Source organism: Columba livia, chromosome 2, assembly GCF_036013475.1.
Source record: "Columba livia isolate bColLiv1 breed racing homer chromosome 2, bColLiv1.pat.W.v2, whole genome shotgun sequence".
NCBI classification, from domain to species: domain Eukaryota; kingdom Metazoa; phylum Chordata; class Aves; order Columbiformes; family Columbidae; genus Columba; species Columba livia.
In genome coordinates, this window is record NC_088603.1 from 130,099,100 (window position 1) to 130,121,108 (window position 22,009).

Genomic DNA, 22,009 nt, shown 5'->3' on the forward strand with positions numbered 1-22,009 from the left:
TGAAACATTTTCTGACATCAGCTGTGTGCACTGCTTAGGTGTGATAGCTGACTTTTGTGAGAGGTAACCTTCTAGTAACAAGGAAATAGTTAAAAATGTCATAGGGTAGAACGGTATGAGCGAGGAAAAAGACTGGAAGTCCCTAACTGCATTAACAATTCTTTTTTATATGTTGTTTTTGAGTTCCGTTTTAGAAAGGATACAGTTATTGTTATAAGAAAATATTAAGTAGATAAGAAATTTAGCCTTCTTATAGCTTACTTGTGCTACTATAAAAAACCCTAAAACTCTCTTTGCTACCATGGACATTTTAAATACTTTGAGAATGGAAATACTGTATTTAGTTAAAACAAAACCAAAACCAAACAAGCAACAAAACGAAACCAAAACAAAACAGAAAACAAAATCACACTTATTTTTTGAAATAGTTTCAATTTTTCCCCTTCATGAATGCATCTACCTATCTCATAATTTCACAAATCAGAAATACAGCTGGACTTGTAGTGAGATATTTTAATATGGGGTGTATTTCAGCATTCTACATGGTGACTGTGAACATTTTTAGGCACAAGAATAAGGGATTTTTAGTTTTTCTTCTAATAATATAAGAGAATGTAAGGGATTTTATACAATATACAGCTACTTCCCTGTAGTGAACAACTTATTTACAGATGCAGACTGAGTAATATGCTGAGGATAAAAAGAGGCCTTTCAACAATGAATTTTCTTCCATACTAAATAGTATTTCCATATCACTGTAAATGAACTGAGATAGTACTTACATCATGTAAGTGTATATAACTGATGTTATTTTATATTAAAGGGGTTATCTCATTGATTGATTCATATGACTTTCCTTAGTATAGTCCAATACCTGTTTCATACTTTGTCTTTTATAGGAGTGGATTATTTTGGGTTTTGTTTTTCTTTTTGCAGGGTGGCTAAGGCTATTCTGATGGCAGGATGATATGATTCTTGTTCAGATGCTGAATTAGTGATCTTCAGATGGCTGTCCCAAAACCAGAATTATTTACAAAAAAGAATTAGGTCTGATCTTATATTGACCTATTTCCATGCTTTTGTATCTTTGACTCTAAAAGAACTGCCGATGTAGGTTTATAATTTAGGCATTTGTCTAGCCACTTGCAAAATGCTGGCAAGAATAATGTAATTTTGGATGACGTTAGACACTTTTTATCTAACCAATAACTTGGATTTTACGGTATTTGTCGTGTTATAGCCTGAAGAATCTTCTTTTATTCCTTTTCTGGAAGGATTTTGTATTTTACTTTTTTTTTTTTTAATGATTTTCTAGAAATTTACATTCATAGATATTGAAATGTTCTTTTGTTAAGTTTCTAGTAATTCCAGATAAATTATAATTATAGTACTGAAGGCAGACACTTATTATTTGTTAAGCATCCTTGAATATGAAAATTGATTAGGTTATTAGAAATAACGAAAGCGTAATATTCAAACCAGCAAGCATGAGTGACAAAAAACTGCAACAGATTTTAGTAACTATAATGTTTAAGCAATAGGTGGCAGTGTTACCTAAATACTCTTTGCTTTGAATTGGAAAAGAATGGGAGTACTTAAAAGGAACAGGACATTTGTTTTACTTGTACATAAATGCAGATTTGTACAAACAAATTTTACATTGTTAAGGATGTTTCTAAAAAGTTTTCTTAAAAAACTCTAAATTCAGTATCCATTGTCACTTAAATAACCTACATTTTTGTGTTATGTGATTTATTAGTTAAAACATGATATTGTAATCTAAAATATTCAACTTGTATCTGAAAAATAAGCACATTTTCCTATGACATACTGTATTCAAAAATATCCATTTTAACTTCATTAAATATTTACAGTAATAAACATAAAACATAGTATTATAAAATATATTATAGAAATATTTTTTCTGGTTTATTACAAATTTATAAATTTAGGACCTACTTAATAAAGCTTATAGCAAATAGCACTTCAATAGAGGTTACAGGATAAACTTTATCAATTCTTTTAGTATGTACAGCACAGTATAATGGAATACACCTGAAATAATCTATAAATACTGTTTTCCTCTTTATATACAAGTAGGCACTCCTTTCTACACCTTCAGCAAAGCATGCACGAACCAAAAAGGTTACTTAGCAAAACTGGTGCTTTAATATATGTTTTTAAAATGAGTATGCCAATATGCATATTCACTTAAACATAAAATGCTTCACAAAATGCAACATTGTACATTGTAATAAAAAACAAGTAGTTTAAACCATTTTGGTCCTTTGAGTGTTACTTATGTATACTTCATCATATAATAATTAAAATACCATACTGACCAATGCAGCAGCCATATTCCATACCATGTGTTCTACCTCTAGGATACAGCTTTCGTACAGTAGTACTTCCAAGAGATGTGTTCATCATTGTGTGATAGAAACACTATGCTGTACTTTTTTTTCAGTTTGAAGGGGAAAAAAAAAAAAAGATTTGCTATAGATTTGCTATAATATGTAGTCTTAGCTTGATAATTACACTTTAACTATTTACCATGTTATATCTAATGATTTTTAATCTAAAATTAGGATGTTGCTTGTAAGAAGGAGAAAGGTAAATGATAATCATGCTAGCGAAAGAAGATAGTGATGGATAGAAGCAATGATGAAATGTGTCTGATAGGGTAGTTTTCTGCTCTACCACCATTTCGTTGCTGCTCTGGGATTACAGCAAAATGGTGGCTACTTATATTTTATGGAAAATGTAAATTTTATGGTAACCTTCCTATAGACTCCAAATTGCTTCTCCCCTCCATCGCGATTATATTGCTTTGTTAGAATGAGCATGCAGTTTGCCTCCTGAATCTTGTAGTACTACAGAAAAGGTAAAGCTCAGTAGCAAAATTCTTCATTGGCAATATAGACTTTACTTGCATACATGTGATTAAAAAACACCCCCCATAATCAAATGGGAAAAACGTGTTCTCTTCTGACTACAGATAGGGTACTAAATAGTTGCAGGTAAATAAATAAGATTTTGAGTGTATTCTTGTTTTACACAGCACAGAACTACTGTAGCTGAGTGCAGGCATTTGTGATGATTTTTTATTTTTTTTGGATAAAATTTAGTCTTTATTATCAAACGGTTCTAATAAGTAGTAGACCCTAAGAGGGAGAAAAGAGAGAAAATCCTAACGCTTTGCTTTCTAGCCTTACAATTTCTCTGTACCCCATAGTTGATGTGGCATGGAGTGACAACGCTGTCTTGTAAAAGATCCCCTTATCTACCTTCTTGGGTAGGGGTATGGTACTGAAACAAAACCTTCCTGAAACTGCTTTTTGTTTTTGTCACAGTTTACAGAAGGGTATTACTTGCGATTATATGATTTTTCCCAGGTACCTAATTTCTAGAAATGAAAAGACTGTGAACATGTTGCTTATAAATCTGATTTTTATTAACTACATGTGTTAAAAAAGAGAGAATGCAGGAAAGCAAAAAGCAAAGGGAAATGAACAGTACCAAATTAAGAAAATGAGCTAAAAGAGAGAAAGTAGAAGAAATATTACAACGCTGGCTTTTTCTTAAATTTTGAAGAGAAGATGCTTAATAGAATACTTTATTTCTGCAATTTTACTATTAAAGTTAAATTGCATTATTAAAATATGGGATATTTTAAAAATCCAATTATATCTCTATCCAGATAGTTAGACAGTTAAAATTAATTTTATATAATATTATCTAGAATTTCATTGCCCAATTTGATGATGTGCTTCATATAAGTTACCTCAATTTTGAGGATGTGCCATTTTAAATAGTAGAAAAAACCCTATGTATACATCTAAAAAATCAGCTTCCAGGGTCGTGTTGCTCTGTTCGTTTGTCAGGTGGATATAAGTGAGGTGATACGGTATTGAATTTAAAGCATGTCATAATGGAGTACATACACTGATACACCTTATTTGAAAGGAACCAGGTTCTTCAAGGAGTAAATTCTTTCTTTGAATGTTTGTATATCTTATTGAATTTGGCACTGTAGTGTCTGTAATAACACAATCCATATAAAAGTATACTTTATCTCCAGAGATACTGGTTACCTATAGGCAGAAATGGTGAAGAGATATTGAAATTATACAAATGTGCACAAACACACTATCCCTGTTCACATATCACGGCAGCTGGAGATAGAAGAGGTACTATGTTTCAAGTGTACCTTTAATTTCCACTTCACCCTCCACACTTTTTACACAAGTGAATTAGTTGATATCCCTCGGAGTAAATGAAGAGTCACAGCACTATATAAAAGCAACATTGCTCTGAATAATTTCTGATGAGTGCATAAATTTAAACATCAATTTTTTTTTTACTTAGTTTGTTCTGAAATGCTCAAACATATTTGAATAGAGACTTTAAATGTAAAAATGGTAATTGCTTAAATATTTATGTGACGTAATCATAAACTTATAGTTGCAATATGACCATTTGTTTCATTACTCCAGTTTCTTATTTATAGCCTGAAAGTTGGCAACATTTCTAGGGAGGAACTGGTTAGGAAACTGTTCTGTTTTGTACCTAACAAACAGTACACAGATATCAAAAGACATGGTCTTACTTAAAGCTGAATTGTTGTGGTTTTTTTTCTTTGTAACTCGTTTATTTTAGCTGCATATTTACATGCAAAGCTCAGAGTACTTTGAAATTCTGTGTTAAATGAACTAACACTTGAGAAAGATATAAAAATCCATTTCCCAATCTTACGTGTTTAAAGAGAGCAAATGTCCACTGTACTTTTATTTTAATAAAAAACCATAATCCTAAAACCTACTGCATCAATTAATGCATTGATTTTTAATTAATATTAATCACATTATGGAACAATTTTACATGGTAAATATGCTATTTAGAACTGCTAAATAATAAAAATATTTGTGTTACATAACTTATGTACTTCTGGTTTATAGAGGAGTTTGGTTTTACAGTTCTCTGCTGTATATACAAATACAATTTTTCATTTTTGAAAACTGAGGACATATCACTGCAAGCATATGATAAGCACAGGTTTTAGTAGAAGCACCTGAACTTGCATAATAAGAATAGGAAAAAACATGCTCAAACCCCACCAAACTTGTAAAGTGTTCGTGACAAGCCAAAAAAAACATCAAAAGTAAACTGTTTCATGTTTAATCCTACAATATTACAGCTGTGAAGGGTAATGTTGGTTTGGCCCGGGTCTGTCAGAGCTCATGTTATGATCCCTGTTTTCACTGTAGATCAGACTGAAATCAACTGTGTGTCAGCAGATGCAGTTAAAAAATAACTAGATGTAAGGATTTATGGCATGTTGTTGTAAATTAGCGTGTTAAGGTAGGACTTAATATTTAAGAACAAAACAGTAGATACATTTGAAACCCTGAATGATTATAGCAATGTTTTTAAAAAAAATGCTGCAATTCTTTCACATGTAATGATACTAAAAACAAGTCTGCTGATAATTTTGTTTCTTTATTTCAAATTGTGATAGTTATGATATACACAGAAACTATTAAGATGATTTTTATTTTGTATTTTCATTTACATATTAATTTATTTTTTTCTGTGGACTACAAAATAAGTTACCTGCTGTGTCAATGCAGTCACTGAATAGCTCAAAAGTTTAGTGATATTCAAAAAGACCCAACACCAGGAGAAGAGTCTACTCCTTTTCATTGAACAGATATTGCTGTCTAATGGGTATGGTATAGCTTTCTTCATGTCTGCTTGTTACTAGCTTGAAAAGTGAGTGTAAGTTTTTCAGTATGTTTTTAAAAAATATTAAACCCCCCAGCTACACTAGTATTACCTCAATTAACTTCTGATGAATAAACATAATAGTTTATGTAGTGCCCTGCAAAACATAGATTTCAGAAGTATATTAGTTTTGATTCTGAATTTTCAGAAATTAATGTATTTTGATATGATTTTGAGGTCTATATATATAGGAACATTTTGGCTTTTCTGTTTTACTTTACAGTTTAAAAGATTTTATTGAAAAAAATAAAAAAAAAGTTTAAATTGCTGTTATACAGTATTTTTTAGTGCATAGAATTTTGGTTGTCTTAATGTTAGTCAAGGAGCAAACTATTACTAGATAATCAAATGTAACTAATCATTCAGGCCAACAAAACAAACATCAATTTAAAAAAATCGAAACGAACACTTTATTTCTTTTTTTTTTGGCCTTCTTGTTCTTCTTCTTCTGATGCTAGCAAGGATAAAAGCTGTGCAATTAGATCTCAGCAGCAGGGATTCTGAATTTCACTAGATTTGTCAATCAGAAAGCTCCACTTACTGGCTCACTTTCATAAAATTTAGAAGTAGAGGACAGAACGGTAACCTAGTGTTCTGTTTGTACTGGTGTAGAATTGTTTCCAGCCTTTATATTTATTTGGGAATGTTTTGGCCAGTTATTTTATAATTCCTGAGCAGTGGGCCACTCTTTGCTCTCTGGGGAGATTTTTCTGTTGGTTAAGTCACAGTCAGGTTTTTCTCTTTCACCTACTGATATATTCTCCTTATTAATTTCCTCCCATTACTCCTAGTTATACCTCCTTTTACTATGCTAAATAATTCCTTTTATGCTAAATAATTCCCTTTTTCCATTTTTGAGTTATCACTCTGTAACATTGCTGTTCTCTTTTTATTTTTTTTTTTAATGGAAACTGTCTCAAATTGGCAAGATCCAAAATATGCTGAGCTAAATCTGCTATAAAAGACTTTATTGACAATTACTATAACTTAAACACAGTTCTGCTTTAATACGCTCAGCTAAAACTGAAGTTTGAATGATTTTTGTGAGCTGAACCAAGGAACCTATTAAAAGGAGCCCTCTATTTTGAACTGTTTTGTAGTGATGTAATGTGGCCAAATGATTAAGCATAGCTTAGATACTCAAAATCCTCTGGGTCAAATTACCCTGTCTGCTAAGAAACACAACAGGGTTGAAAGAAACACAGGCAATGGACAAATGTTTCTGGTAAGAGGAGGAAAAGCTGTACAAGACTGTCTCCTTTACCCAGGGTGGAAGCTAATTTTGGTAGGCTCTCTTTTGACCTCTGCACTTTTTCCTGAAGGCTGGAGACTTCCCGGTTCTGAAACCTGTGGCTACCCCAACCCAAACCACTGGTTTCTCTTACCATCTGTGGGAGTGGGAACTTGGTGCCCCAAATTTGGCCTTATTCTGACTCAACTCTTCTCTAAGCTAGGAGCAGCAGCATGTAGGTGCTGGTGCAGGGGCCAGAATCAGCTTCTCCTCACCAACACTCTCATGTCCAGGGTCCTATAAAGGCTGACTGAGGCACTGAGGAGGGAACATGCTTCACAGTATTATCTGCAGCCAAAATTTATGATGGGCTGTGATCAAACTTTGTATCTGGGAGCGCCCAGCTAGGGACAAGGGAACCAATTCTTGACTGGCCGCTGCTGAGGGGGCTGCGCTGCCTCCAACAGGGCAATGGTAAGGTAGGGTGAATTCACAAAAGCCCTCAGATTTTCAAAGGTTTCCCTGGAAATCTCATGGCACACTGGGAAAATATGGATGGTAAACAGGAGACAAACCATGTCTAGTTTTCTAAACTGTCTTCTACCTCAGGTTCCTTTGCCATGATAGACCCCTAAATTTAGTTAGAAAGACTTACACCAGCGGCCTGACAAGGACTGAAAACCACTGAGATAATGTTGCCCAGATGCATGCTGCCGTCATGGTTACAGCAAGGAGGTTTGCTGTTGTTTGACACTGTGCATATGACATTAGTAGCTCTCCATTTGCATCAGCTCTGCTTTTGCAAAGTAGTAAGTAGATTCTACCCTGGCTGAAGTTAGTGGAAACTGAGGGCACATGAGGGCTCATTCGTTTTGACAAGCCAGACATGTTTTAAGAGTACCTGTGTATACTTAATTTGTTTTGTTTGTTTGTTTGTTTGTATTATTTTTATTTATTTCATTTTTTCCTTTTATTGCTTACTTTTGTAAAACTTCAGTTTCTGTATCTCACAGGATTGAGCCCTCCAAGTAAGCATGTGTGTGTGTCTATGTAGATACATGTTCTTTATTTAACTCTCTAAACTGATGTGAATTTGTACCACACTTTCAATGTTGTAGCAATAGCTATCTTTATTACATTACTTCTGCTGATCAGCATATTGGTTCTGGTGAAAACTGAGGTTGTTGAGATTCATCTTATTTTGTAAAGCTTGAAGCTGCTTTTAGAATATTTTTTCTTCTCTGGCAATATGATCTCTTACTGAGGATATCTGAAAAGTAACATATAATGTAGGCAAAAATCCTCCAAGTAGTACTAAATGTTTTGTTTCACAATTACAGTTAAAATCTTCAGGTTTCTTTTTTATATTTTTTCCCTGATACTATGTAGTTAAAACTATTCTGTTATCCTTTGCAGCATGCAAAAGGTGCTTCATGTATACAAGTCGCTTTGCCCTTCTTTAGACTGTAGAGAGGCTGCTGAAAGATTTGAGTGATGGTGCAGTGTTTTAAATTAAATATAGATTTGGGGTTCTGAGCCTGCTGAGTTGAGTGCTATAAACATTGGAGGACCAATCAAAACAAACCTAAGTGACACAAGTGATCTTCATTGAATCATTTGGCATTTCTCTTTACTTATTTAGAGACAAATGTTTTTGTTTCCTTTTGTGGAATATTGTTTCTAGATCTAGTCTGAATTTTCATTTATAGAGAGTACATCACAAGATAAATAGCATGCTTTTACCTTGAGCAGCTAGTTAAAAAAAAAAAGCAGAGCATAAGGCAAGGGAGCTGTGGCATTTGGAGGCTCTGTTTTCCTGGTGTAATTAACTGTATTCCATTCCTGATCAACTCTGCTCTCTGTTTATAGTATCCTAACTCCATCATGTGCTGGTTTTGATTAAAATTTCCAACATGAAATTGCTATGGCTGAGAAGGAAGAAGTAGTATGTGCATGTGTATGTGTGTGCATGTGTGTGTGTATTCATTAACATTTGAGGTAGCAGGTGTTGAGAGCTCTTTTTCCTTGCTATGAATACGTTTTGCATCAGTGGAAGGCACCGAGAGTTCTTATGCTGCAATCTTTTGTGAGCGGCAGCTTAACATTCTTTTTATTGACTCACTAGAAGGGGACCATGCAAGCCAAGGCCCTTCTCCAGTGCTAACAGCTCCAGAATATTGCTCAGCTAAGTGATGAAGAGGGCTTGTATGTTGAAAGGATTTCAGGAAGAGGGTTATCATAGAAAAATAGAAACAAAAAAAGACCCCCAAACCTAAAAAATTTTAATTGGTTAGGAAACAGGGAGAAGAGACTCTAAGCTTTATCTTATGACTTTAATGTTTGAGTGTAGAAGACTTGTTGGAAAGGTTGGACTTGAGGTGCAGGACTAGATGATCATGTGCAAGTGTAAAGAATATTATTTTCTCACTTCTGTAGTTAAAGCTGCGAGGTGTAGCAGAGCAGACCATGGAGATTTATTTATTGTTTTTTCCTTCTTGCTCTGTACAACAGCTTGACCTCTCCACTGGATGGGCTGATCTGGTTGTCCTCTCTTTGGTCCTTTCAGAGCCTTTTTACATCTGCAGTCATGCTCACTATCAAAAACGTGACTAGCTATGGAGAATTTCCTTTTTTAACTGCAGCAGAAAAGAGATGCTCCTTTGTAATAAAGGGAGACTGATGGAGGTAAAACAAAGACAAGGCCATTTCAACAACATTTAGTTGTGTAGTATAGTTCAAAGCACAACACAGAGAAACCAGGAAATAATGAACAGCCCATGCAGAAGTGACTTCAGGAGGGAGTAGAATGAGATGTTAAAATAAACAAAACAAGTCATTGATGAGAACTATGTGTAATATAAAATGTGTCTTTCCCTTTGAAGGGCAACATCACACACCTAGAATATCTCGTACTGGCTGAGAAAAGAAAGACTAGTTAGTGGCCAAGAACACACTGATGTTCTGTGCTACAAATTGAAAGTGAAGGTTACTTTCTTGTAGACTTTATCTTAAAGCAGTAAAACGGGTAGCTGCAGCTACAACTGAAAGTATTGATTTTGTAATTTCAGCAAATTAAGAACAAGACAGGAAACCTATTAAACCTTTCCACTGATTGCCAGGGCACTTTTTGGTGATGCTGGTGCTGACATTAAAATTACATGTGCCTGTCTCTTTAAAGCCAAACATATACATTTTACAGAAGATAGTGCCAGCTAACATGCTGAAAAAGGATCTTTATAAATCTGTGTAATTTCACATTTCAGATGTGAAACTTTTGAAGCCTGATGACATGAATGTCAAGCAGTACATCTAAAATTTTCATAAATTATGGTTCATGTTAGATGTGCTTTTATTACATTTTAATAAATTAAAATTTTCACAAAGCCAGAAGATTTTTTATAATAATAGCAAAGATGGTAACGCTAGTAATAGCATTATCTGTCAGAACATTATGAGCAATGATTATGTAAAAATCTATGTAACAAAGGCTAACAGAAGAAATGATCAAATTATATTCCTCTGTATCTTGTATAAAACAAGTTATTTTATTACAGTAGCAAAAAACCAACTTCTCTTAAAGCAATATTTAAATTACTTTTAAAAATTGGTGTAATTAAATTCATGTGAATTACAATAGTTAAGATCACTTGTTTCATAAAGGATTGTTTTAAAGCTTTGCTTTAATATTACTAAGTATAAATTAAAATGTTGCATCTTTTACAAATGCGATATTTTAAATAGTTGTTAACAAGAAAATTTTTCATTAAAAGTGGGGCAGGTCAAAGGAAATTATACCTGGATCCATTCTGAACACCCTATAAAGATGTAAGTTTCCAGTTTATCCAATTCATAAATATTTTGTTTCATCTGAGCAGGTATTTGGCATCATTCCAGTGTGTAAACAAGCATGGGTTTTACACACACAAATCTAATTTACAGGCAAGCCATCATCTACATTTACTGTAGTAGCCAGCAGTTTGTGATGTGCCTGTAACAGAAATGCACAGTGATAGAGGAGGAGGTAAGAATGTAAACTTAAAAAGAGAGATCGGATTTGTAACAAGAAAGGCAATCTTAAAACATGTGGAGGAACACTGCTGAGAGACTGTGAGCCAAAAGTCTCCATGGAGTGGACTTCAGAAACTTGTAGCAGGTGTTTACACCATCCCTAAACATACGAATGAGAATTTGCAGCTTATGTTAGCAGTGAAGTAGCAGAATGGTGTGTGAAAATGAGTATCTAAAGATAAAGGTGAAGTGGATTTAATAGTAAAAAAGATCTGGAAGAAGTAGGAGATCAGAATAAAGAGGAGTGCAGAGCACTGAAAAAATTAACAAACAAAATCTCTTTTCTCTCTTGAAGAAGTAATCCACTTGGGAAATGCCAGAGCTCTGTAACCACTGGTCTAAAACCAGCAGAAGTTCAGGGGATAACAAAGACTCTGCAGCACATCTCTTCAGTTTACCAGGATTGCACATGCACATCTGCTTATATAGACCTATATCTTTCCCTTTCCTTTTCATAGCAGATATGCCAGGCTATTTGATGTCTGCCAAGTTGGATACACATTGCATATTACAAGTATATTCAGATAATACCTGTAACTCAACAGAAGCATTGGTGCTCTGTTCTTCTGTGCAGACAGAACATCACAAAGAGATATCCATCTCCCACACACCTCACAGTCTGGGATTTCAGTGAACCCGGAGCGATGAATATAAAGAGAAGAAGGATGCAATAACATTAACCACAGGTGCACTCATAAGTTATTCACAGTGGCCTAAATACAGGTGGCCACCAGGATAACCACTCCCAGATGGTGGTGATTTGTAGGGAGAGAAGCAAAATGTAGATTTTACGGAGGAATTTAAAGGGATAAAGAACAATCTATGCTTGAGAGATTACGCTTTATTTGGTGCAGGATAGCGTCAATAACCCAAGAAGGAGCTTTTACCTACCTTGCTAGAGTTTCTTCTGGCCATTAGACAATACTGAGATTTTATTAAACCCAGTGTGGGTTTGAGCTTTGTCCTGAATTTTTCTTTGAACAATCTTTTCTTCCTATTAAGTGATATTTTTTCTTTCCTCCATCACAGGTACTCATGACCTGCCACTCCCCTATAACTTTGTAGTCTTACCAGAGTTACGAGTGGTGTTGTTTCCACCTACATTTTATTAGAGGGCTTTTAATTTTGTTTTCATTTTGTTTTTTGTTTGCTTTTTTTTTTTTTTTTTTAACTGGAACACATACAAGTGTATGTTTTACATATTAATATTTTTATTTATGTATAGAAATATACACATGTACCAAAATTCCCCACCTATTGGTTTCAGGAATGTGGAAAACCAAAGAATGGCTGGGTGGCAGAAGGTGCACCCTAAAAAGTGCGAGTCCTTGATTAGAACCTCAGTCTTCCACATCTAGGGAGAAGACCTAAGAATGCAGACCAAAATAATGAATAATAATTTGTTTCTACTTACAGAATATGGATGGGGGCATAAACAAGAAGAACCAGTAGTCAACTAAGGTGAGACAGTTGCTGGAATCTCAAACAACAGAATAGTTGTAGTGTATAGGCCTCCGATAGTCCTGGGAAGTGTCCTCATTAAATCCTCTTTTATAGCATTCTGCTGAACTTGCCTTCCATATGAAACACTTGGAGAATCTGGGTTATGACCCAAGTCAGAAAAGGGAAAAAATATTAAACTCCCAAAATGCTGCAGTGTAGGAGAATCATGTCCTGCACACCTTTACTTTCCCACTGAGAGTAATAGATTTTTTTTGTACACACGTGAATCTGTGCTGAAGAATGCACACGTGCACACTGAAAAACCCTGATCTATATTAAAATTTGATTTTTTTTTCCTTGAAGCCTATCCAGAAGCACAGAACCAGGACTGTCCAAAGGCCACTTGAAATTGACTTAACAGGTGACGAAATGTTTGGCAGAAACATGTTTCTGTGGAAGGTAGTTTTGGATGCCAGTACCTCCATTTCTTAATGTGTTGTAAATGGCAAGAGCTACATTCATTTGCATAGTTGACATAAGGTTATGTACAACTGCTGGAATTGTGAATTAGTTGGAAAATGTGTCTACTGATGTTTATGAGATATTAACATGGAGCTATCAAGGGCTGATTTTCGGTAGACATACTGTGAGAATAACACATATATTTGAGGGGTAAGGTAGTTAATATTTGACAGGTAGGGAAGTTAATGAAGTTAATAACATTCTCCGATAACAGGATTGTGCTAAATGAGATGGTAGCAAACAGGATATGCTTGTAATAAATGGCATCATTTCAAACTTAAGTCCCAACTAAGTGTCTGCCTGAATTTCACAGAAATAGTGTAAAAACAACAGAAGCAAAACAAATGCCTACAAGGTTAAACTGAAGAGAGAAATATTGAATTTAAATAATTTAAAATAAACAGGTGAAATAACTAAATCACCATTCTTGGATGATATCACCAAACTAGATGAACACATATCTATACAAAACCTAATAATGGCAAAAGATTTTATACTAGAAATAGTGATATTTTTTGGTAGGCATTTAAAGAAAACATAATTACAAATGGTAATGAGGAAAATAGGAAAAGAGAAAAATGTTTTCTGACAGTTTGTTTTCTTCTACATATAGTGTACAGAGTTCACATATAGTAAATACACAATGTGCATGCCTCTTGGAGTTTACACAGGGTTTTTTATTGTCTAGGTTCTGATTTTCCTTGGTTTCTTTTTTCAGCTAGGTAAGCAAATTGATAGAAAGCAAGCGTTCCTTTATGAAGAATTGACTTTTTCATTGAGAAAGCATTGAGTGCTAAATATTCTTTGATGACCTGAAAAATGGTTCTAAGGATAGCAGAAAGGTGAAATCTTTTGATGTTAAAAAGCATTTTTTTTTCTTTTACTGTTTTACAACAAGAAAAAAAGAGATAGATCTAGAGAGAAAAGACTGAGAAGAGAGAAATTAATGCTTTCAGTTTATGAAATTCAGTGGCATATGAAATTTATAAAGGAATTTGGGGGTTATTTTCTTTGTTGCCTCTAAGTTTTACTTATTGCTTAGTCCATGTGTCTACTGGGGTAAATACATGAAAGCAATGATTTTTTTCGCGTAGTTGTGACTAATAAATATATGGTTAAAGGCAGAAATGGAAACTTGTTGTCTTGAATCAAACTTGGAAATAGTCAAGAAAATTATCAGATGTTTTTCAGAAATAATTAATTGAAAATCAATAGCTCTGTTTGTCAGTTTCTTACTATTTGTTATCTTTTCTCTAGAAGGAGGAAATTGATTGAATTTTTTTGTGTTTGTTTGTTTGTTTTTTGTGTTTTGTTTTGTTTTGTTTTGTTTTGTTTTGTTTGTTTGTTTTGTTAAATCTTAGAGTAATTGGAAGTTTTTCTGAACTTACCAAAAATCTTTTCATTTCAAGCATTTTGGGGCATTTTCCATTGTTGTTTCTTCATCCTTGAAATGCCTTTATTAGTATTTTTACTGAGGATAGGCACTTCCTTAATCTGTTTTCCTTTCTTATTAGTATAAATCAGTTAACAGTAATGCTGAAAAAATATCAAGAGTACTGTTTCTCAACTTGTTTGCCCATTTCTCTTCCCCTATATGGGCAGTATCACTTGCACCTTTCCCTCCCAACTACAATTTCAGACACTGTAAGCAGTACTATGTTTGCTATTTTTGAGCCTCTTTCTCAGCCTATACCACTCTTTTCTGCCTTAGAGAGCCCTTCCCAGATTGGGAAATAATGAATCTGTTGGTCACAGTAGAACTGGATGTGTATGCTCAGCAGGCATAAAAATTTTTCATCATCTGTTAATTAACAGGTCTTCCCAATAGTCATCACTGTTTCCGTTTGGGTGCCTGCTGTCATCACTCCTGGATCCTTCACTGATCCTCCACTCCAGTTGCAGTTTTCCCAGCAAATGCCTCCCCAAAGAACAAGATTGTCTTTCCCCACAGCCCCTGGTTTTGCCATATTGAGTTTGGAAGCTGAATGTGGCTTCACCCATCTCTGCTATGTTCCTGTGTTTCCCATTGAAAAGAAAATCCACCAGTCATTCCCATAAAAAACACTGGAGGAGAGATTAGAACATGTCTGCTGGCTCTGGCACTGTCTTTACCTTTAAAGTTTTGGTTTTTGCAGTGGTGGACTAGACATGGAGCTATGGAGTAAACTGTACAAATGTCAATGTTTTATGTTGTGATATTATGGAAAATGGAATTAGTTTTAGAATTCTTTTCTTGTGTGTGTTTTTTTTTTTTTTTGTTTGGTTGGTTGTTTAGTTGTTTTTTTTTTTTTAAGAAGCTCAAAGTTTGATAAGTGTTACGTGGAAAAAAATGTTTGGTAATATTCCCCTGGAATGTGATTGAGAAATGATATTCTTAGCATTTGCAGCTATAATGCACATTTATAATTTGCTTTCCTTTTTTTTGTTTAGTTTGTTTTCTAGACTTTGTTTTCAGAGTCATGTACATGTGCTAGATAACTGAGTGCACAAGTGTGGTTTAGGCATATTATTTTTTAAGCTTAGCAGCACACAAGGAAGGGATCAAGTCATTATTGTATCATGCTTCCTTTTATTTCTTTGACAGCGTGACCAGATACTTGTTTAAAGCTGGGACTGAAGAGTTGCAGCCTCACCATGTCTGGAGAAAAGCTTGAACTTAAGACTATGAATTTGAGATATGATACCTTAACTGCTTTTTCTCATGTTAAATGAATGGACATGAAACTAAGACAAGCAAGATGAGAAGAATATTAAAGCAATCTTTTACAGTGTGAAATAGTTTCTAAAGGGAAGCCTTAGAAGCCGGCAGCCTGGGACATCTACAACTGGTTTGTTCATAGCCCTAGGAAGCTTATTCTTGGTAGCTACTGTGTATAGCTTAAATCTCTACTAGATGACAAAGCAAGGCTTGCATGCTTCCTTGGAACTTCATATTTTCCAAAAGCAGGAACAAAATTTTTGAATGTCCTGAGTTGGAAGGGACCCACAAGAATCAACTTACCTGTCTGCTAATGAAGATCATACCATGAGAGAAAGTCACCCTATGCAGTCAGTTTAAATGGTGAGTGGTCTCAGGCTGCCTTTTGAGGTATGTTACTTTGAGGAAAAGTCTCTCCAAGTGGGAAAAAATTTTTCTCTCCAAGTGGGAAAAAATTTTTCTTATTATGGATGCAAATGGCTTTCATCACATAGGCAGGGGAACCTGAGCTCAAACATGACCACTGTTGCCAAAGGCAGATATAGATATGGGCTAAGATATTCTGTCATATTTATATTTCATGACAAGAAAAAGGAGGTTTGAAGAGATTTTTTTTTATTCTCAATCTTAATCAAAGGAGTACTGTCACATAAACACACACATGCACAAAGAAAGCCAAAAGATGGGATTAAATATTGCATTTTTTAAAATGATACATTGCAAGTTCATGTTACATTTCTTATCTTTTTCACTGCTAAGATTCACGGACTTTTAATTTGGAAATGTATCTACAAATATGACAGAAAGCAAATTACTATTTAAATATTAAACCTGAGTTTCATATGCAAGTGCATATTCCCAGGAAAAAAAGAAAGAGGTGGAGATTAGAAATGTTTTCTCAAATGTAAAGCCATCTATTTCTTCAGGAAATTATTTGGGTGAACCAAGAAGAGATGGTTTGAAGGATCTGTCAGAGAAGAAGGTAATATCTAAACAGCAAGGGTGTTCTCCTACAAAGAATGGACAACCTTTCTAAAGAATGTAATAACTGAGCATTAGAATATATTGCTGAAGAAGATTGTGTATTGTCTGCTGTTGTTTTTTAAGAAAATAAAATTAGAAAAATATCCTTCAGGCCTGGTTCTGGTAAGACCGTGCTGTAGAAGCTAGGATTGTTGACTTGTGAGGGCTTTTTCTGGCTCAATTTCACCTGCTGTGTAACAGAATCTAACTTTTTAAAGGAGTGGTTCTGGGAGGATGACAAACCTTCTCAGTCTCTTCATAGTCATGACTTGTGGTTTGAAACAATTGACCATCTACACCACAGGTGCTCATGCAATCTGAAAGTCTTACCCCCCGCATTGTGAGCACCTCCACAAAAAAGGAAAGGAGGGTTGTAGCTGTAGGTGTCTCCCTTCTGGGGGGTACAGAGGGTCCAATATGCCAAAAGGACCCTCCTCTTAGGGAGGTCTGCTGCCTTCCTGGAGCCCAGGTTAAGGACATTGCCAGGAAACTTCTTAGCCTGGTACAGCCCTTGGACTACTATCCATTACTGGTCTTTCATGTGGGTGGCACTGAGGTTTTGAGCCATAATCCAAGGGAAATTAAAAGACTTCAGGACCTTGGGACGGTTGGTGAGGGAATCAGGTGTACAGGTCATTTTCTCCTCTCTTCTTCCAGTCATTGGCAGTGACATTAGAAGAAACAGACAGGTGCACTCTATTAATACATGGCTTCGTGGCTGGTGTCACCACAATTTTGGCTTTTTTGATGATGGGATGGCCTACATGGCACGGGGTTTGCTGACATCAGATGGAGTTCACTATACACATAAGGGGAAGAGGGTCTTTGCAGACAAGCTAGAAGGGCTCATTGACAGGGCTTTAAATTATATATGGTGGGGAGTGTTATGTAATTGGGCTCACCTGTGACGTACTGTGGGATAAAACAGCAAGTATAGAGAGGCAAGGTGAAGCAGGCTCTAAACTGATGAGCTTGGGGGGTGGGATCCGAAGTGTTGATGCTCACCCAATCACATCCAGCTGGGGAACATGCCAGACCATCCAGAGCAGTGACAAATATTCCTTAGCTGCATCCCAAGATGAGAATCAAATCAGAAGTCCAACTGCCTCAAGGGTACACATGGCTGTGGTGGAACCTTCTGCACCCCTTGTGAGAAACCTGCATGCTTGGGTACTTCCCTGGAGTGTCTGTACACCAACACGTGTATCATGGGGAATAAACAGGAAGAATTAGAGATCTCTGTGCATTCAGAGGGCCATAATAGCATTATGGAGACATGGTGGGACAGCTGACAAGAAGGCTATGTACTTTTTAGGAAAGACAGGTGAGGTAGAGGAGTTGCACTTTATGTGAGAGAGCAACTCAAATGTCTTGAACTCTGCCTACAGGAGGATGACAAAAGAGTTGAATCCTTATGGGTAAAAATTAAGGGACAAGCTAACAAGGGGACACTGTTATGGGTGTTTACTATGGGCCACCTGATCAGGAAGAGGAAGTTGATGAGGCTTTCTACAGACAGCTGGAAGTAGCCCCATAATCACATGCCCTGGTTCTTGCAGGAGACTTCAATCACTCTGACATCTGCTGGCTGGGCAACACAGCTAAGCATGCACAGTCCAGGAGGCTCCTACAAATCATTGATGACAACTTTTTGACACAGATGGTGGAGGAGGCAATGAGGAGAGGCATGGTGCTGGACCTTGTCCTAACAAGCCAAGAACTGGTTGGACATGTTATAGTTGGGGGCAACCTCAGCTGCAGCAACCATGAGATGGTGGAATTCAGGATCCTGTGTGGAGGAAGTAGGACAATAAGAAGGGCCAAAATCATGGACTTTAGCAGGGCAAACTTTGGCCTCTTCAAGGTCCTGCTTGGAAGAATCCCATGGGATAGGGCTCTAGAAGGTAGGGGGGTCCAAGACAGCTGGCTAATATTCAGACATTGCTGCCTGCAAGCTCAAGATTGATATATCCCTATGAGCAAGAAATCAAGTAAAGGGAGTAAGAGGCCAGCATGAATGAGTGAGGAACTCCGGTCAAAACTCAGGTGGAAGAAGGATGTTTATGTAATGTGGAAAAAGGGACAGACCACCTGGGAGAAGTACAAGGAGGCTGCTAGAGTACACAGGGATGCAGTGAGGAAAGCCAAGCTCCACTTGGAAGCAAATCTGGCCAGGAATGTAAAAGACAGCAAGAAGGGCTTCTTCAAGTACATCAGCAGCAAAAGGAAGGTTAGGGAAAATGTAGGTCCACTGCTGAATGAGGAGGGTGTCTTGGTGATGGATGATACGAAGAAGGCTGAGTTACTGAATGTCTTCTTCGCTTCCGTCTTTACTGCTAAGACTGACCCTCAGGTATTCCAGACCCTAGAGATAAGAGAGGAAGTCTGGGAAAAGGAAGACTTTCACTTGCTTGAGGAAGACCAGGTTAGAGATCATTTAGAGAAACTGAATATCCACAAATCCATGGGCCCCAAGGAGATGTACCCATGAATGCTGAGAGAGTTGGCAGATGTTATTTCTTAGCCGCTATCCGTTACCTTTGAAAGGTCTTGGAGAAGGGAAGAGGTGCCTGGGGACTGGAAGAAAGCCAACATCACTCCGGTCTTCAAAAAGGGCAAGAAGGATATGCCAAGAAACTACAGGCCTGTCAGCCTCACCTCCATCCCTGGAAAGGTGATGGAACAACTTATTCTGGACATCATCTCCAAGCATGTGGAGGAAAATAAGGTTATCAGGAATAGTCAGAATGGGTTCACCAAAGGGGAATCATGTTTGACCAACCTGACAGCTTTCTATGATTGGCTGGGTAGATGAGGGAAGAGCAGTGGACATTGTCTACCTTGACTTCAGCAAGGCTTTTGACACCGTGTCTCACAACATCCTCATAGGCAAGCACAGGAAGTGTGGGCTGGATGAATGCACGGTGAGATGGATCATGAACTGGCTGGATGGCAGAGCTCAGAGGGTTGTGATCAATGGTGCAGAGTCTGGTTGTTGGTTAGTGCTGCTGTCATGAGTGGGGTTCCCCAGGGGTCAGTATTTGGTCAAGTCCTGTTCAACTTGTTCGTCAGTGACCTGGATGAAGAGACTGAGTGCACCCTCAGTAAGTTTGCTGATGATACCAAAGTGGGAGGAAGGATTGACACACCAAAAGGCTGTGCTGCCATTCAGCAAGACCCGGACAGGCTGGAGGAGTGAAGTTCAACAAGGACAAGTGTAGGGTCCTGCACCTGGGGAGGAATAACCCCAGGCACCAGTACAGGTTAGGGGTTGACCTACTGGAAAGCAGAATTGCAGAGAAGAACTTGGGAGTTCTGTTTGACAACAGGTTGACCATGGGTCAACAATGTGCCCTTGTGGTCAAGATGGCCAGTGGTATCCTGGGGTGCATTAAGAAAAGTGTGACCAGCAGGACAAGGGAGGTTATCCTCCCCCATCTACTCTGCCCTGGGGAGGCTGCATCTGGAGTACCGTGTCCAGTTATAGGTCCCACAGTTTAAGAAGGAAAAGGAATTACTGGAGGGAGTCCAGCAACAGGCTATGAAGATGATTAGGGGTCTGGAGCATCTTTCTTATGAGGAGAGACTGAGAGAGCTGGGTCTGTTCAGCCTGGAGAAAAGAAGGCTGAGAGGAGATCTTATCAATGTTTATAAATATCTTAAGGGTGAAAGTCAAGAGGATGGGACCAAACTCCTTTCAGTGCTGTCCAATGATAGGATGAGGGGCAACAGGCACAGACTGTGATACTGTGATACTGAAGCATAGGAAGTTCCATCCAAATATGAGGAGAAACTTCTTAGAGGGTGACAGAGCAGTGAAACATGCTGTCCAGAGAGGTCGTGAAGTCTCCTTCTTTGGAGACATTCAAAACCATCCTGGATGCATTCCTGTGCAATCTACTCTAGGTGTATCTGCTTTAGCAGATGAGTTGGACTATATGATCTCCAGAGGTCACTTCCAACCCTAACCGTTCTGTGATTCTGTGATTGTCGTAAGCTCTGCCAAACAACAGAAGCAGAGCAATCATATCTTCCTGTGGCCCCCAGAAGTGTGTTTCTCCTTCATGGATAGGGAGCAGGATCCAATGGAGTTGAGATTTTGCCCAGCCTGGCTCTTCACCACAGACATGGAAGGAGCCTTCCTTTCCTCAGTGGAAACAATTCCCACTGTAGATGGCAGAGACATGGGTGCAGACTGTGAGCTGGTCTACTCACAAAGCCTCTTGACAGACATACTCAAATTTTCTTTGTTTCTTTGAATTCAAAGGAATTTAACTTTTTATCAAAACTTTTAATTGCAGTGAACCTGCTGACGGGGTTTAGCAGGAGGACTTCTCTCACCATCTTTGAGTAGCTGAGCAAGATAGTGTCTGGGGAGAAAATAGCTGAAAGACCATCTGAATATCCACCTGGAACACGGAGCTACTCAGCACACACATCCCAGCTGGCTGGGAGTTACCTTGTACTGCACCTACCAAAAAAGATGACAATCCAGAAATGGCTATCCACAACCTAAAATATGCTTGCTGAGATGGAAGGCTTTATCCGCCCATTTCATATTTGTTATGGAAAGTTGCATTTGTACTGGGTCACAGAACAAACACTTCAATGAACCATTTAAGGAGCATGAGCATGAGTGGCTTCTGTTTGCTCTAGAGAACCATCTATTCCTGAAGGGTTGAGAGAGGGAAGGTACTTGGGAGAGAAAATGGGATGGCCCATTTTACCTGAGTTCATTGTTTACCATGGACTATAAGTCAGAAGATGAAATACATTTGCAATATTGGAGCTACCTTTCCTGAAACCCAATATGCAAATTTAGTGCATTGGATTCATATTTTTGTTCCCTGCACAAAGTTGATACTACTGGAATTCTGATTAGGTCTAATGAGGGAAAGTGTAATGTATTCATTCCTTCCACTTTGGCTTCTTGAACAGATTAGCTGCAAAATTTGCCCATTTTCATGTTCACAAAACATAAACATAGTTAAAGGAAGTCATAACACTACTTGATGTAAAAACAGTGCTTAATTTTTTAATCTTTAGAGAATAAAAGTTAATACATCAACTGCAAATTGAGTTAGTGACAATTCAGCCTATTTATATTAATGGTTGATTATTGGCAGATTAACACCGACTCATGGCAAGGGCAGGTTTATATCTGAACAGTAGGAGGTGATAACATCCTACTCAACCAAGCTGAGTTGGAGTCTACCACTGGATTACATGACCAAGTAATA